The sequence below is a fragment of the Oryctolagus cuniculus genome, chromosome 6 (genome assembly GCF_964237555.1).
Source record: "Oryctolagus cuniculus chromosome 6, mOryCun1.1, whole genome shotgun sequence".
Classification (NCBI taxonomy): domain Eukaryota; kingdom Metazoa; phylum Chordata; class Mammalia; order Lagomorpha; family Leporidae; genus Oryctolagus; species Oryctolagus cuniculus.
The window spans coordinates 93,199,983-93,213,939 of NC_091437.1; the positions used below are offsets into that span (position 1 = coordinate 93,199,983).

The window sequence follows — 13,957 nt, forward strand, 5'->3', positions numbered from 1 at the left end:
AGACAAACACATTAGAAAGCCTTAAAAACAGAATGGGTGAAGCAGAAGAGAGAATATCGGACTTAGAAGATAGAGCACAGGAAAACATACAGTCAAACCAAAGAAAAGAAGACGAAATTAGAAATCTAAAAAATATTGTTGGGAATCTACAGGATACTATTAAAAAAACCAACATTCGAGTTCTAGGAGTTCCTGAAGGCATGGAGAGAGAGAAAGGATTAGAAGGCCTTTTTAGTGAGATACTAGCAGAGAACTTTCCAGGTTTGGAGAAGGACAGAGATATCCTAGTACAGGAAGCTCATAGAACCCCCAATAAACATGACCAAAAGAGATCCTCACCACGACACGTGGTAATTAAACTTACCACAGTGAAACATAAAGAAAAGATCCTAAAATGTGCAAGAGAGAAACGTCAGATTACTCTCAGAGGATCTCCAATCAGACTCACAGCAGACTTCTCATCAGAAACACTACAGGCTAGGAGGGAATGGCGAGACATAGCACAGGTGCTAAGAGAGAAAAATTGCCAGCCCAGAATATTATATCCTGCCAAGCTCTCATTTGTGAATGAAGGTGAAATAAAGATCTTTCATAGCAAACAGAAATTGAAAGACTTTGTGGCCACTCATCCGGCCCTGCAAAAGATACTTAAAGATGTGCTACACTCAGAAACACAGAAACACGGCCATCAATATGAAAGAAGGGAAAGGAAGAACACCTACCAGTAAAAGAGCATGGGAAGCTCAAAGCATATACTAGAAAATATCTCTGGGAAAATGGCAGGGCAAAGTCACTACCTATCAATAGTCACATTGAACATTAATGGTCTGAATTCTTCAGTTAAAAGACACCGTTTGACTGACTGGCTCAAAGAACACAACCCAACTATTTGTTGCCTACAAGAAACACATCTCTCTAACAAAGAGGCATGCAGACTGAAAGTGAAAGGTTGGAAAAAGATATTCCATGCCAACAGAAACCAAAAAAAAGCAGGTGTAGCCATATTAATATCAGACAAAATAAACTTTAATACAAAAACTGTTAAGAGAGACAAAGAGGGACACTATATAATGATTAAGGGTTCAATTCAACAGGATGTAACTATTATAAATGTATATGCACCTAATTACAGGGCACCGGTCTATTTAAAAGATATGTTAAGGGACTTAAAGGGAGATTTAGATTCCAATACAATAGTACTGGGGGACTTCAATACTCCACTCTCAGAAATAGACAGATCATCCGGACAGAAGATCAACAAGGAAACAGCAGATTTAATTGACACTATTGCACAAATGGATCTAACAGATATCTACAGAACTTTCAACCCTACATCTACAGACTTCACATTCTTCTCAGCAGCGCATGGAACCTTCTCTAGGATTGATCACATACTAGGCCATAAAGCAAGTCTCAGCAAATTTAAAAGAATTAGAATCATACCATGCAGCTTCTCAGACCACAGCGGAATGAAGCTGGAAATTAGCAACTCAGGAAACCCCAGAAAGTATGCAAACACATGGAGACTGAACAACATGCTCCTGAATGAACACTGGGTCATTCAAGAAATCAAAAGAGAAATCAAAAACTTTCTGGAAGTAAATGAAGACAACAACACAACATATCAAAACTTATGGGATACAGCAAAAGCAGTATTGAGAGGCAAATTTATAGCAATAGGTGCCTATATCAAGAAATTGGAAAGGTACCAAATAAATGAGCTTTCAGCGCACCTCAAGGACCTAGAAAAACTGCAGCAAACCAAACCCAAATCTAGTAGGAGAAGAGAAATAATTAAAACCAGAGAAGAAATTAACAGGATTGAATCCAAAAAAACACTACAAAAAATCAGCCAAGCGAGAAGCTGGTTTTTTGAAAAAATAAACAAAATTGACACCCCATTGGCCCAACTAACTAAAAAAAGAAGAGAAAAGACCCAAATCAATAAAATCAGAGATGAAAAAGGAAACGTAACAACAGACACCACAGAAATAAAAAGAATCATCAGAAATTACTACAATGACCTGTATGCCAGCAAACAGGAAAACCTATCAGAAATGGATAGATTCCTGGACACATGCAATCTACCAAAATTGAACCATGAAGACATAGAAAACCTAAATAGACCCATAACTGAAACAGAAATTGAAACAGTAATAAAGGCCCTCCCAACAAAGAAAAGCCCAGGACCAGATGGATTCACTGCTGAATTCTACCAGACATTTAAAGAAGAACTAATCCCATTTCTTCTCAAACTATTCAGAACAATCGAAAAAGAGGGAACCCTCCCAAATTCTTTCTATGAAGCCAGCATCACCTTAATCCCTAAGCCAGAGAAAGATGCAGCACTGAAAGAAAATTACAGACCAATATCGCTGATGAACATAGACGCAAAAATCCTCAATAAAATTCTGGCCAATAGAGTACAACAACACATCAGGAAAATCATCCACCCAGACCAAGTGGGATTCATCCCTGGTATGCAGGGATGGTTCAACATTCGCAAATCAATCAATGTGATTCACCACATTAACAGACTGCAAAAGAAAAACCATATGATTATCTCAATTGATGCAGAGAAAGCATTTGATAAAATTCAACACCCTTTCATGATGAAAACTCTAAGCAAATTGGGTATAGAAGGAACATTCCTCAATATAATCAAAGCAATTTATAAAAAACCCATGGCCAGCATCCTATTGAATGGGGAAAAGTTGGAAGCATTTCCACTGAAATCTGGCACCAGGCAGGGATGCCCACTCTCACCACTGCTATTTAACATAGTTCTGGAAGTTTTAGCCAGAGCCATCAGACAAGAAAAAGAAATCAAAGGAATACAAATCAAGAAGGAATAAGTCAAACTATCCCTCTTTGCAGACGATATGATTCTGTACTTAGAGGATCCAAAGAACTCTACTAAGAGACTATTGGAACTCATAGAAGAGTTTGGCAAAGTGGCAGGATATAAAATCAATGCACAAAAATCAACAGCCTTTGTATACACAAGCAATGCCATGACTGAGAAAGAACTGCTAAGATCAATCCCATTCACAATAGCTACAAAAACAATCAAATACCTTGGAATAAACTTAACCAAGGACGTTCAAGATCTCTACGATGAAAATTACAAAACCTTAAAGAAATAGAAGAGGATACCAAAAAATGGAAAAATCTTCCATGCTCATGGATTGGAAGAATCAACATCATCAAAATGTCCATTCTCCCAAAAGCAATTTATAGATTCAATGCAATCCCAATCAAGATACCAAAGACATTCTTCGCAGATCTAGAAAAAATGATGCTGAAATTCATATGGAGGCACAAGAGACCTCGAATAGCTAAAGCAATCTTGTACAACAAAAACAAAGCCGGAGGCATCACAATACCAGATTTCAGGACATACTACAGGGCAGTTGTAATCAAAACAGCATGGTACTGGTACAGAAACAGATGGATAGACCAATGGAACAGAATTGAAACACCAGAAATCAATCTAAACATCCACAGCCAACTTATATTTGATCAAGGATCTAAAACTAATTCCTGGAGCAAGGACAGTCTATTCAATAAATGGTGCTGGGAAAACTGGATTTCCACGTGCAGAAGCATGAAGCAAGACCCCTACCTTACACCTTACACAAAAATCCACTCAACCTGGATTAAAGACCTAAATCTACGTCCTGACACCATTAAGTTATTAGAGATCATTGGAGAAACCCTTCAAGATATTGGCACAGGCAAAGAATTTCTGGAAAAGACCCGGGAGGCACAGGCAGTCAAAGCCAAAATCAACTATTGGGATTGCATCAAATTGAGAAGTTTCTGTACTGCAAAAGAAACAGTCAGGAGAGTGAAGAGACAACCGACAGAATGGGAAAATATATTTGCAAACTATGCAACAGATAAAGGGTTAATAACCAGAATCTACAAAGAGATCAAGAAACTCCACAAAAACAAAACCAACAACCCACTTAAGAGATGGGCCAAGGACTTCAATAGACATTTTTCAAAAGAGGAAATCCAAATGGCCAACAGGCACATGAAAAAATGTTCAAGGTCACTAGCAATCAGGGAAATGCAAATAAAAACCACAATGAGGTTTCACCTCACCCAAGTTAGAATGGCTCACATACAGAAATCTACCAACAACAGATGCTGGCGAGGATGTGGGGAAAAAGGGACACTAACCCACTGTTGGTGGGAATGCAAACTGGTCAAGCCACTATGGAAATCAGTCTGGAGATTCCTCAGAAACCTGAATATAACCCTTCCGTTCGACCCAGCCATCCCACTCCTTGGAATTTACCCAAAGGAGTTTAAATTGATAAACAAAAAAGCGGTCTGCACCCTAATGTTTATTGCAGCACAATTCACAATAGCCAAGATCTGGAACCAACCTAAATGCCCATCAACGGTAGACTGGATAAAGAAATTATGGGATATGTACTCTTTAGAATACTATACCGCAGTAAGAAACAACGAAATCCAGTCATTTGCAACAAAATGGAGGAATCTGGAACACATCATGCTGAGTGAAATAAGCCAGTCCCAAAGGGACAAATACCATATGTTCTCCCTGATCGGTGATAACTGACTGAACACCAAAAAGGAAACCTGTTGAAATGAAATGGACACTATGGGAAACGGTGACTTGATCAGCATAGCCCTGACTGTTAATGGACAACTTAATACATTATCCCTCCTAGTATTTTTTTTGTCTGTTCTACTTAATATGACTGGTTTAATTCTGTAATTATCACACAGTTATTCTTAAGTGTTGAAAATTAACTGAAATGTGATCCCTGTTAAACATAAGAGTGGGAATAAGAGAGGGAAGAGATGTATAACTTGGGGCAGGCTCGGGCTGACTTGCCCCAATTGGTAGAGTTGGAAACATACCAGGGGATTCCAGTTCAATCCCATCAAGGTGGCATGTGCCAATGCCATCTCACTATTCCAAGTGATCAATTTCAGTTCACAATTGATCATAATGAAAGGACTAAGAGTCAAAGGGAGCACATAAACAAGTCTAGTATCTGCTAACACCAACCGATAGAATAAATAAAGGGGAGAGTGATCCAACATGGGAAGTGAGATACTCAGCAGACTCATAGAATGGCGGATGTCTTAAATAGCACTCTGGCCTCAGAATCAGCCCTAAAGGCACTCGGATCTGGCTGAAAAGCCCATGAGAGTATTTCAGGCATGGAAAGCCAAGACACTCTGGCAAAAAGATCTCTGTGAGTGAGATCCCAGTGGAAAGAACAGGTCTTCAAAGAGGGAGGTGCCTTTCTCTGAAGGGAGGAGAGAACCTCCACTTTGACTATGACTGTGTCTAAACAAGATAAGAGTCGGAGAACTCAAGGGGCTTCCATAGCCTTGGAAACTCATGACTGGTGCATAGGGAGATTACTGATGCCATAAACAGAAGTGTCAATTTGTAAAGTCAACAACAGGAGTCACTGTGCACTTACTCCTCATGTAGGATCTCTGTCCTTAATGTGCTGTACATTGAGGCTTAATGCTATAACGAGTACTCAAACAGTATATTTCACTTTGTGTTTCTATGGGGGTGCAAACGGTTGAAATCTTTACTTAATGTACACTAAACTGATCTTCTGTAAAAAAAAAAAAATTATCAATTCCCAACTTGACTCTCACTGGGATTAAACATGACAATAGGTCTGATCTGATTTCATCATCATTTAAAAAAAAATCATCTATTATTTTTCACTTTATGTCTCTGTGTGGGAGCAAACTGTTGAAATCCTTACTTAAAGTATACTAAGCTGATCTTCTGTATATTAAGATAATCGAAAATGAATCTTGATGTGAATGGAAGGGGAGAGGGAGTGGGAAAGGGGAGGGTTGTGGGTGGGAGGGACGGTATGGTGGGGGGAAGCCATTGTAATCAATACTCTGTACTTTGGAAATTTATATTCATTAAATAAAAGATAAAAAAATAAAATAAAATACATTCTAAATAGTAATAAAACTATGAAAAAAAAACAAAACAAGTTGGCTACTGTTTTCATTAGAAGGGCCATTTATACACTATAATAAATCATCTAGGCAAAGGAGTTTGGCAGCAAAGAGAGTTAAGTATTGTTTTGATGCAAGACACTGCCAATGCAAGGTAGATATCATCAAACTCAGGAAGAGTTGTTGCAAACCGTTCAGGGATGTGTTTGAGCTGGGAAACCATGGACCACAAAACTCACAGACTTACATCTATTCATACAATCTGGCCAGACTTCACCATGAGCCCAAAGGTGCCCATAAATAAGCCCTCAGAACCAGCTCAAAAGGAAAGAGGTATGGTCTTGCCAAGAAAGTATAAGGCCAAGGGCCAGATTCAGCAAAGCTGCTGGAATGTTCTTCACACAGAGTCCTGTCAAATTATATTGGCCCAAGAAATTTCATCAGTGCATGTGAATCAGAGGGGTGGCTATTTCATTGCTGTCCAACTGAGGACACTTTGACTTTTTGGGAGTTGTATTCCAAATGAGTCAGCTGAAATTCCTCATTGTCCCATTTGTTGGCACACTCTTTTTAACTTTTATTTAATAAATATAAATTTCCAAAGTACAACTTTTGGATTATAGCGGCTTTTTCCCCCCATAACCATTCTCCCACCTGCAACCATCCCATCTCCCACTCCCTCTCCCATCCCATTCTCCATCAAGATTCATTTTCAATTATCTTTATATACAGAAGATTAATTTAGGATATACTAAGTAAAGATTTCAACAGTTTGCACCCACATAGAAACACAAAGTATAAAGTACTGTTTGAGTACTAGTTATAGCATTAATTCACATAGTACAACACATTAAGGACAGAGATCTTACATGAGGAGTAAGTGCACAGTGACTCCTATTGTTGATTTAACAATTGACACTCTTATTTATGATGTCAGTAATCACCCGAGGCTCTTGTCATGAGCTGCCAAGGCTATGGAAGCCTCTTGAGTTTGCCAACTCCAACCTTATTTAGACAAGGTGATAGTCAAAGTGGAAGCTCTCTCCTCCCTTCAGAGAAAGGTACCTCCTTTGATGGCCCGTTCTTTCTGTTGGGATCTCACTAACAGAGATCTTTCATTTAGTTTTTTTTTTTTTTTTCCCCACAGTGTCTTGGCTTTCCATTCCTGAGAAACTCTCAAGGGCTTTTTAGCCAGATCTGAATGCCTTAAGGGCTGATTCTGCGGCCAGAGAGGCACACTCTTGCTAGAAACTATAGCATCATTGTTATTTCTTTCTAAGTCATTTAATATTTATGTACATATGATCGAATGAGATCAATGTGAAATTTCAAATTGTTCAGGGAATGGTTTTCAACTGAAACATCATCTAGGTCTTACGGTTCCTCCATTGAAAGCATTTATTACTCCCCCAGCCCCCAAACATGCATGTATCTAGGAAACTGGGTGGAAGAAGGGGTCAAGATCTAATCAACACCTGCAAACTCAGCCTCAGAATCATGATACTAGCCAGTCTACAAACACTGCACTATCTCAAGGCCATGCCATCCCACGATGTCTACCTCTTGAGTGAGAGAAGTTAGATTTACAAATAGGCAACCTTCAGATTTCTGCCCACGTGGTGTCATAATTTTACAAGGAAATGAGAACTTAGTTCATTGTCAGTATCTAAGTGCACTCAAGTAGTTTTGCCTGTGTGAAGATATGGGTAAGATTGCCTTCTTATTTATTCAACTCAGTTTGTCCTTTGAAGGCCTTAATTTAAATCCTTTCTACATCACAGCTTACACAGGCTTTGTGTGCTGAGCCATCCAGAGAAAGTGGCAAAGTGGGAAGTTTGTGGCCTTATCAGCACAGTGATCTGCACTGGGGCTTTCTACTGCTGATGATTTGCACAAAAGAATATCCTGTTTCCCAGATGTACTTTTGGCGGGGCTACAGTTCTAAAGCACCGTGCAGTGGAATGGAGAGAACACTGTCGTTACAAAAGAGACGCTGCTTCTCTAAGAGTTTCTGCTAGACTCCATCAGTTATGACCTGGGTGTTGTTCTGATTTACAGTCAGGGACAATGTTATGCTTGCTCAAACTCGGATTTCTCAGGTTTCCTATCCTTCAGTACACATGAGGACACTTCAACAAGTTCTTGAAAAAAATGCAGTGAAATGATAAGTTTATTTTGGTGCAAAACTTTTTTGAAATCCTTGTATAGGTTTTTTCCCATAATACACATTTCCACAAAATTTTTGAAGACTGGTCTTTGTGTAAGAAAGCTTTCAATTGTAGGAGATGATTTAATAGTCTTCTGCAAGGCATTTGGTCTTCATAGAGGTGGAGAGTGATAGTCCCTGTAGATAGGGAAGCCTTTGCATAATGCAATGCATTATGTGGTTAATGGGTATGAGGGTAGGGAAAAGAGGTGTAAAGGTGAGGGCCCCTAGAATCACCACTCAGTCTCATTCTCATTTTTTTTTCCAAGCAGAAGAGGCTGGAAAAGGAAGAAAAAGATTAAGTGGGGGAAGGGAAGCTGCGGTTTGCTGAATTTTCAAATTGTTCATTTTTAGTTTGGGTATGGGCATCCCACATGGGATTCCTGCTGACACCAATGCCTTAGACAAAGTGGAAATGGATCTCTAGGCTACCTCTCATTTTCCTTTCAGAGCCCCCTCCCCACCTGTTTTGTGACTCAGCATTTTTTTCTACTCCTGCTTATCCCCATTCTCTAGTCCTCTGTTCACCCAGACATTATGACTCAAACCACTTCTTCAACGACACTAAAGCAAATATTTATCATTTGGAGAATGAAGGGAACTTGGCATGCCAAACCCTGGATATTTGGGATCCTATTATAAACGACATAATTGTAGAAGATTCTGAATAGTTGACCAAATAGAGAGATGACTTCTAAATCCACACTATTTATTCTATTTCTAATTCATTTTGTAGGAAGCTATCCAATTAATTCTTCTATTAGAACACTCAGTGTCCACTATACCTCTAAATTTACAATGACTACAAATTACTTAAAAATTAACTCCAAAATTTTAATCTTAGTGGTTTAAAGCTCTTCATTAATTTAGTCCTAAAAAAATCAGGAACTCCAGCAGGCATTGCTGAGAATATAGAATTTGGAACAGAGCCCTATATAGTTTCAAAGTGCCTGGAGAAAAAGCAGTAGAGAAGCCTGGCCTGGCAAACATCTTTTCAATCAAGTAATCACAGTGAGTATCATCAGTCATGGGACACACTGAACCTTGCACCACTTGATAGGATACAATGAGAACATAGCATCATTTTCTGGTGCTCCTGCCAAGGGAATGCGAGAAAATTCTAGTCACGAGGAAACATCAGAGAAAACCAAACTGAAGCAGTCTGTAAAATAACTGGCATGAAATCTTCAAAAGTATCAAGGTCATGAAAGTTAAGTAAAGACTGAGGGAAACTAAAGAGATGGGGCAGCTTAATCCATTCACATGATTCTCCACCAGATGCTTTTACTCTAAAGGCCATTAGTGGGAGGACAGATGAGCATGGAGTGGGGTGGTATGATTAAGTCAGGCATAAATGTTAATTTCTGGTTTTGAGGGTCCTGTTGAAGTTAAGAGACCACCACTGTATGAAGGAAATAGAGTGTCAAGAAGTCAGTGTGATGGGGTGACTTACTTTCAAGTGATTAGAAAAATATATTTCATGTTTTCTATGTTTGTTTTACAGCATAGATAAGTTATTAGAAAGATATACTGTAACACATACTATTCTGCCTCTTTTAAAAAGCAGTGTTTTCCAAGAATGAAATGTTGCTACTATATGGGTTGGTGAAGAGATATTAAGCACAGTTAGTAGTTGGAACAGTTTTTATGGAGGAAATGAAATTGCAGAAGGGCCTGTGCTGCGGCTCAATAGGCTAATCCTCCACCTGCGGTGCTGGCACACTGGGTTCTAGTCCAGGTCAGGGCGCCGGATTCTGTCCTGGTTGCCCCTCTTCCAGGCCAGCTCCCTGCTGTGGCCAGGGAGGGCAGTGGAGGATGGCCCAAGTCCTTGGGCCCTGCACCTGCATGGGAGACCAGGAGAAGCACCTGGCTCCTGCCTTTGGATCAGCACAGTGCGCCGGCCGCGGCGGCCATTGGAGGGTGAACTAACGGCAAAGGAAGACCTTTCTCTCTCTCTCTCTCTCTCTCTCTCTCTCTCTCTCACTGTCCACTCTGCCTGTCCAAAAAAAAAAAAAAAATTTGCAGAAGAATTGATAGGTGGAGGTGTTTAGGAAGAAATAGTCTCATGTTAAAAAAAAGTAGTGTGTGCAAACTTATTTATTGTTTCTTCATTGTTTTACAGGGTAAGTTATTCTTTACTTTTTAAGTTTACTTGAGAGGCAGTGAGACAGACAGAAGAAAGATCCAGATGAAGAGAGCGAGTGAGCTCCAATCCACTAGTTCACTCCCCAGATGCTTTCAATGACCCTGGCTGGGCCAGGCTGAAACTGTGAGCCAGAAACTCAATCCAGGTCTCCCACAGGGTAGGTAAGGACCAAGTATTGGACTGTCACTGCTGTCCCCAGGATATATATTAGCAAGAAAGTAGAATCAGGAGCGGAGCAGGGACTCAAACCCACGCACTGTTGTATGGATGCAGGCATCTTAAACAATGTTAGCTGTTAAGCCAAACTCCTCCCAGACTAAGGTAGTGAACAGGGAAATGGCAGGCATACTAGAAAAGTGACTGAGATGAGCATGAACAGAGTTCAAATGTTTCAAGATTCAAATGCTGATTTTGTATGAAACTAGCAATGTGACTTTTGACCATTTGAGTCTCAGTTTCATTATCTGTAATCTAAGAATAAAATTGACGTTGCATGTGTCAGAATTAATGTGATTATTTGTATACATAAGAAGGGCCCAATACAGTTCCTGCTGCATAGCAGTGCTAGTGGTAATAATGATGGTGATGAAGGCAGGACAATGGCAATGCTCTGAACTATAGTTTGGGAACCTCATCTGTCTCTGTAGTGCAGGACTGGTTCAGAGAGGCCTTAAAGAAGCCTGGACATCTGTGACCCTATTAGCAGTTGTGCTTATGAGAGTAGAGAAATGGTTATCAGAATGGAAGGAAGTGGGCAGATGAGAGTTTGTTAGGGAGATTCTATAGGTTTAATCAGGAAATTTGAGCTGAGAATGATCCCTAGGAGGTAAAAGAGTGTTCTGCGATGCAGTACCCAGCAGTGAGTAGAACAAGGCTGACATACATTAGGGGAATCAGAAGGTCAGCAGAGCATTAAGTCCAGTTCCTCCCACCTGGACCCTTGCAATCCCCTTAGTTGAATCAATACATAGACAAGAACTTTTCAGCTTGTTTTATCTTCCTTTATCTTGCTGCCCTTTTATCCTTCCTTCTCTTTTTGTCCCTCCCTCCTTTCACACTCCTCTCCAGCACTCAGAGCCCTATTTGTGCCACTGCCAGGGCTGGAAGGCTTCCCAATGGCTGTTCGCAGACTGATGCTATTACCAGTGCAGCTCCTTACTCTGCACTCATTCTGTAGTTCTACATATGGGTGTTTCTAGAGACTGCTTGTCCCCCTCCAAATTTGCATGTTGAAATCCTAACTGCAATGTAGTGGTATCAGAAAGTGGGAGGTGATGAAGTCACAAAGGTAGAGCCTTCATGAATTGGATCAGTGCCCCGATAAAAAGGGTACCACATGTTATGATGTAAAAGCCAGGGCATTGGGTAAGCAGCTGTTGTGACAAAAGCTGTCCTCTGCAGAACCTACGCCTGCTCTGCCAAAAGCAAGGCCACTGGAAACTGAACTACTCCAAGGGCTAAAGGACTCCCAGGTCAGAGCCACAGATCCTGCTGTCCCTAAGCTGTGGAAGTCCTTGGTTTCACCTGGCTCCCAAAACAACCATTACTATTGAGGGGACACAGTCTAGGGTCACTGTTGACATAGCAGGTCAGACCAAGAATTTTCTTTTAGACACAGTAGTTGCCCACCCTGCTAGTCTCCTATTCAGGGCAGCTCTCCTCCCAGCTAGGTAATGGGTGTCAACAAGGTGTCTTCCCTTAGAAGGTTCACATCTCTCTTGTAATACCTCTTTGTATCCAATAGATAGATTTACATGCTAACCCACAGGTCTGTGCCTCTCACACATACCTGTCCAGGCCTCAAAGCCCTCCTGATTACTATTAAGCCTGAAAACTTCTCCTTTAGGTCATTGTTTGCCTTTACATTGGTTAGAAAACAGGATGTAAAACAACAGCCACTTGGAAAGCTCTGCACCTATTTGGACAAGCCCTCATGGAGAACTTAAACTACCTATCTCTTGAGGGGGGTGGGAAGATAATCCATTATGTAGGTGACTTGCTCATCTCTTCCCCAATCTGAGACCCTGGTTTTGGACACTTAACACCCTTAATTTCCTGGCAGAACTTGGTTACCATGGATCCAAGGAGAAAGTAGAGTTGGTCCACCAGGAAGTTAATCATCTGGGGGTTGTCCTCACCTCTGGGAAATGAAGGCTGGGCCCAGAGCAGTTACAGGCCTTGCAGCAAATCACTACTCCTGCAGCCTTAAGAAAGCTCTGGGCATTTCTTGGACTAACAGGTAGTGAAGTTCCTATATCAGGCTCTTAAGAGGAAGCCAGAACAGACATTAACTTATGAGCGTAAGAAGGGCCAAAGAAACTGAGTTGTTTTTTTTTTTTTTTTTATGGGAATTTTTTGTGTGGTTCAATGAGAGAATAAATGCAGAAATAAACCTTGGAAGCAGCCCAGCATTTACACATTAAAAGTCTTGTCCTTCTTAAATAACCTTGTCAGGTGGATTCCAGCCCTCTCCTGAGGGCAGTGTAGTAGAATCTTTCCCACTTTGTGCCAAGAAAGCGATTAGCTCCATTATGAAGTTCTGGGAGGAATTTCATGTATTCACATCCAGGAAGCCCTCCACCAAGCAAGATCCCAGACAGTAAGAGAGGAAGAAAAATGGAAGGCTCATACATTTATGTCTAAATACACAGTGAGGGGCCTGCGCTGTGGCACAGTAGGTTAATCCTTGACCTGCAATGCCAGCATCCCATATGGGCACCGGTTCTAGTCCCGGCTGCTCTTCATCCGATCCAGCTCTCTGCTATGGCCTGGGAAAGCAGAAGAAGATGGCCCAAGTGTTTGGGCCCCTGCACCTGCGTGGGAGACTCAGAAGAAGCTCCTGGCTCCTGACTTGGATCAGCTCAGCTCCGGCCATTGAGGCCATTTGGAGAATGAACAAGTGGAAGGAAGACCTTTCTCTCTGTCTCTCTCTCTCACTGTGTGTAACTCTACCTCTCAAGTAAATAAATAAAATCTTTAAAAAAAATACACACTGGACTCTCAGTTCTTTCTCAAGATGCTTGTCTGGTCTGTCAAGTGTATTGTCTTCAGTAAATTTGGCTATCACTTACTGCTGCAAAAAAAAGTGGTGATAGGGGTGCATGTTTGGCCTAGCAATTAAGACACTTGGATCTTAGTTAGATCGTTGGATCCCATATCAGAGTGCCTGAGTTTCATTCTCACCTCTGCTCCCAATCTCAGCCTAATGCTAATGTTGTGGCTCAAGTGGTTGGGTTCCTGCCACCTTAATGGGAGACTAGGATTGAGTTCCTGGGTCTGGCATCGGGTATTTGGGAAGTGAATCTGCAGATAGGAACTCTCTATCTATGTTTCAGTCTGTCTCTCAAAACAAACAAACAAACAAGACAGCAAGACAGTGGCCCCAGAGATATTTTTTTTTTTTTTGCTTCCACATAAGGATATAGCAAGAAGATATACATTTGTGAGCCAGGAAATGAGCTTGCACCAGACATGGAATCAGCCAGGCTAGCACCTTGACCTTGGACTACTCAACTTTCATAACTATGAGAAATAAATTCTTATTTACTAAGCTACTCAGTCTATGGAAGTTTTGTTACAGCAGCCCTAACAGATTGAAACAGTTGGAATCAGACCTTCTTACA

General features: G+C 40.8%; 1 protein-coding gene across 1 annotated transcript in view; it reads right to left on the bottom strand.

The window, feature by feature from the left end:
- The window catches only part of CPA6 (carboxypeptidase A6), a 350,506-nt gene that overhangs the window by 148,253 nt on the left and 188,296 nt on the right, over positions 1-13,957 (bottom strand). The gene's annotated exons all lie outside the window — the stretch shown is intronic.